The sequence below is a fragment of the Bactrocera dorsalis genome, chromosome 1, assembly GCF_023373825.1.
Source record: "Bactrocera dorsalis isolate Fly_Bdor chromosome 1, ASM2337382v1, whole genome shotgun sequence".
NCBI classification, from domain to species: Eukaryota; Metazoa; Arthropoda; class Insecta; order Diptera; family Tephritidae; genus Bactrocera; species Bactrocera dorsalis.
In genome coordinates, this window is record NC_064303.1 from 87,833,650 (window position 1) to 87,838,325 (window position 4,676).

Here is a 4,676-nt window from a genome sequence, read left to right on the forward strand (position 1 = left end):
CTTATTAATCTTGAACTCGATAGCTGGATTAAGAAGTCACGGCACAATTTTAATGTGTTGTGCCTGCCTGTTATAAGATAATACATTTACGTTTAAAAGCATTCGACGGCTATTCACAATAATTTGAAAATATTGACAATGCAAACAATTCGTCATCATTTTGACGTGACGCAGCGATGGTTGTTTATTGAACTATTTAGTTGAACTTCATACTTTTAATTAGTGTCGGCTGGCATGAGATGAAACAACACGATTTTTACGTATCAAAAATTGATAGCAATCCTCGGAAATCGTGGTTTTATTATGCCAAAAAACAATGATAACAATGCGGATATAAGAAGGTCGTGTGATTTTCATCAAAATCATCTTAACAGAAAATTAACTAGTTCCTGTACAAACGAACGAGTCAGGTCTTGCCCGAAGCAAAGCAGACACAAACGCATATACATATACTATAAGACAAATATATTTTCAGCGTAAAACGCGAACCGCAATTCGGATTGTTCAAGTAAATTGGTTTGTGCAAACGTTAGATATTTTGTTTTTATGATTCTTAATTAAATGCATGCCTAATTTTCTGACAGAATTGCCTGCTTCGAATTTAAATAAAAGTAAATAGAAGTTATACTATAATGTACATATGTATGTATTACTTCAAAGTTTATTATCAAAGCAAGAATTTTGGCAAATCATTTTTTTATAATAAATAAGTAAAATGAACGCTTTAGGCATATCAAAAACAAACAGGCATTTAATTTCTTATTGCTATTGCATTATAATATAAAGCAATTATTATTATTATAAAATACTTATACTTCGTGGTCTATGAATAATTTTTTTTTAATAATCTGAACATAGTACATTACGTTTGGCACGAAGTTTGTGAGACCCGGACGGTTTAGGGTAGGTTAAATGGCTGACCAAAGATCGCATGTGAATAAGCAGATGAAGCCAATGGAAATTTGCCACTCGTTTAATTTCTACTTCCTGAGGGATGCCTGAAGGTAGGCGCTCCCAATTGCTGAAGTCTTGACCACCCAAACGCGGGCCAGTCTTCTTCCATATAGATTCTGCGAATAGCGTCTGTTAAGATTCCAACCTCACAGCATGGGCGCAATGACCTGTTAAAAGCCCAACAACTAGGAAGAGACTAGTCTTACTGAGGGCAAAGAGATCACTAGATCTCTTGCGATCGATCTTGACTTAAAAGGCTTTTGCGACAGCACATGTACCAATTGTGAGCCAGCGCTGATTCACTCAGTAGAGCACAAGACGATACGGGAGCACCGACTTGCTCCCATTCTACAGATAGTAGTTCTAGGATGCCCTTCCTTATTATCTTACCAGCTTTGCTATTTCCTTCGTTTCCGTTATGGCCCGGCACCCATACCAGTCTTATCACAAAGACACTCAAAGCTATTGATAGCGAGTTTAGGCATTCCTCGACCAACCCCGAAAGCAATGTAAATGAGTTCAAGGCTAGTATCGCCGCTCTGCTGCCTGAGTGAATGGTCACTTCTCTGAAAGAACCTGATCTTCGGAGTAGAAGATCTACTGCTACCCTAACGGCTGCAAGTTCGGCTTGGAAGACACTGCAGTAGCCACGAAGTCTGAAGCTGGAGTTGATAGAAGGCTCTGTAAAGAAGCTCACTTCTCCACTCCTCCAACGGCTTCTTCTCACCCACAATGGCAAATGGTACATGGACAGCGAACGAGCCGTCAAAGTTTCGTTTGGAGACTCCATAATGTCTACGGGCACTATACGCAAGATGCCGTTAAGTGCCATGGTTGCAGTGATCCTTAGTGCACCAAACATACATACTGATGAGCTACTTTAAAAGTGTGGTCTTTGCTAGAGCCCTCCATCACATAAAGACTCCATAGAACATAATAATAGCATTTTTCGGTGAGAGGCTCTACCTTTTGCCAATGGCTTCTCGACAGCAGTATAAGGCAATCGATAGCTTTTTTACCAGGATGAGCTCTAGATATTTCATTGTATCCGCCGGTTACAGATGGATGTCTCCCTTTTGCAGCAGCGGTGCTGGTGTTGTTCCATTCCGTTTAAAACACTCTGTCGCACAGAAAACTAATAATGAGGTGTTTGAGGTTTGATTCAACTCCTAGACAGTCCAGAGCAGTAACAACTGCTTCCGGTAGCACGTTTATCAAACCTGCTCGCAGTCTTATACTTAAGCATGGTGTATACACACAATTAAACACTTTGAGTCTACAGAATGCAAATAGAAACATCGCTATTCGGTACTGTTTAACTTCATTGACAGCGCACGAAAATTGAGAGTTCTAACTGTTATTTCACTCCGCATAATGACATTTTGAAAAGTGCGAACAACCATTAAGACTTAGGACTGGTTCCTCCAAACATGAATATGTTCGTCATCATATGGTAATTTAACTAGTTAGCTGCTAGCTAGAATTTCAATGCGCGTCCAACTAAAAATGACTAACTACCAGCGACTGTTTGAGCCATTGATTATAATCATTTTATGTTTCATACATTTATAATATAATAGGGGTATTCTCTTGCTCTTGCAAACCCCGGTGCACGGTGCAAGCATTGCAAATTTACAACGGCACAACAACAAACACACGCAGAAAAATATTTGCAAGGGCTGTGAAATATGTCAGACCTAAACCCGTGTATATTAGCGTGCAATGTCACGCAAAAATAAAATTGCAACCCTGTTGTAGTTGCCATTTTACATAAAGACATATTACGTCGTTAAATTGTTGAGAAAGGTAAGTTTTAATAGTAGGGGAGCCCGGAGTGCTAAATTTGCAGTTACTGGAGCGTCATGGAGACTTACTAGATTGTAAAGATAACGTTTAAATAAAAAGAAAGTCTAGGTGAAGTTTTCCATTTTAGTGGGGAGAAGAGCGGGAAATTGGTGTCAAAAATGTAAAAAAAAACAGTCACATGAAAATACTCAAGCGCGTCAGTCATTTATGGTATATACGCGCATTGTATTTCTGATAGTCGATATATATTAATCTGACAATCAAGTCAGGGTTGAAGGCCGTAATGACAGGTTAAAAAAAAAAAAAAAAATAAGTTACTCGAGCGCGTCAGATTTTCTAAGCGAATGTTAATGAACCTCTAAAAAGTGTACCATTTAATATTCTGACAATTTCGACGTGGACAAAGGTCATTTATTGATTTTAAAACTTGTAAAAAAAAAGGTGACCTTGAGATACTCGAGCGCGTCAGATTTTTATACAGTGGGATGAACTTGATGTCAGAGTCTTCCCAAAAGATAATCTGACAATTATATAGAGGCATATCGTTAATCTGACGATTTAAAAGTGGAAGAATTCTGTTTGGTTCTTGTTTTTGTTACAGGATGTAATAAAAACAGTGTATACATATGTATATATATGTATATGTATACAATATTATATGTATTATGTATATTGTATGCATATACATATGTATATGTATAGAAAATTGAATAATTTATTAATATGAAAATAGATCTAAATATTAATAAAAAAAAATTTAGAGTTTGTGGAATAAACTTTTTTTTTTCATACGTTTCTTCGCCACAGTTTGACACTAACGTCACTCATTTTTACAATGGATGTAAAACTGATCGCTGTAAACGAACGAAACAAACAAAAGTGTCAAGCGTTTACTAACAACAACCACGCTATGGTGATTAGTACGCTTGACCTTTTATCGACGATTTTACCTGTATCGCCCCACGGAAATTGTCAGATTATATGATTTTCGTGATTCTGACAGAATTACCTTTAAAATTAAAAAAAAATCTATCGCGCTCGAGTATTTCAAGGTGACGTTTTTTTTTTTACAGATTTGTCACCCTGCTATTTCTCTAAGCCACCCTCAAACTGTCAGAATATTGAAATATACACTCGTCTTCATGCATTTAACATACCATCTCTTAATCTGACGCGCTCGAGTTTCCCGAAGGATCGATTTTTTTTCTCTAATCTGACGAACCCCCCCCAACGCACGCCTCCATATTAAGGGCTCATATTTGGTAGGGGTACATAAAAGGGTACAATGTTTCTCCCCATATAGTTTTCTGACACGCTTAAGTAACTGCAAAAATCCCCTCTTGGGCTCCCCTACTATAAATAGATTTCAAAATTTCTTTTTAATTTCTGAAAAATTTTTACAGTTTTCCACAAATATGAATAGCGAAGTTGCGCCCCCAGCAAAGAGGAAAAGGCAGCAGCCAAACAAGAAGTGGAAGGAGAGTGAGGTGCACTCTATAATTGAGTTTTTAATGGAAGAGCCGGAATTTGAGGTAAGTTGATACGTTTTTTTTGTTTTTAATTTTTTATTTAATTCGGTTTTCTATTATTTCAGGCTCCAACTGCGCAATTGTTTTATAAACGATTTTTACGTAACTCGCAGTTGGATGTCTCATGGGATCTGGTGCGGTGGAAGGTCCGACATTTGAAGGCGCAGTACCGTAAATCCAATGATTGGCTCGCGTCAACGGGAGCAGGACTACAAGATGAAGCTGACGGCAGTACCATCGAAGGTTAGTATTATACAGATATTTTCAATTTATTGTAAATAAAACATTTTTTTACTAATTTCAGCAAAAATTGCTAAAATGTGTCCGTACTACGACCAGCTGAGGGAAATATTTGAAAAGCGGTTGCCGGTAATGCAACCGTTACTG

The 4,676-nt window shown here is 37.6% G+C and overlaps 1 long non-coding RNA gene across 1 annotated transcript; it reads left to right on the forward strand.

Annotated features, from left to right (window-relative positions):
* The first annotated feature begins 2,526 nt into the window (after positions 1-2,526).
* Positions 2,527-4,465, forward strand: LOC125775799 (uncharacterized). Its single transcript, XR_007421385.1, has 3 exons — positions 2,527-2,760; positions 4,164-4,292; positions 4,355-4,465. It is a non-coding gene; the product is annotated as an uncharacterized LOC125775799 (long non-coding RNA).
* The last annotated feature ends 211 nt before the right edge of the window (positions 4,466-4,676 follow it).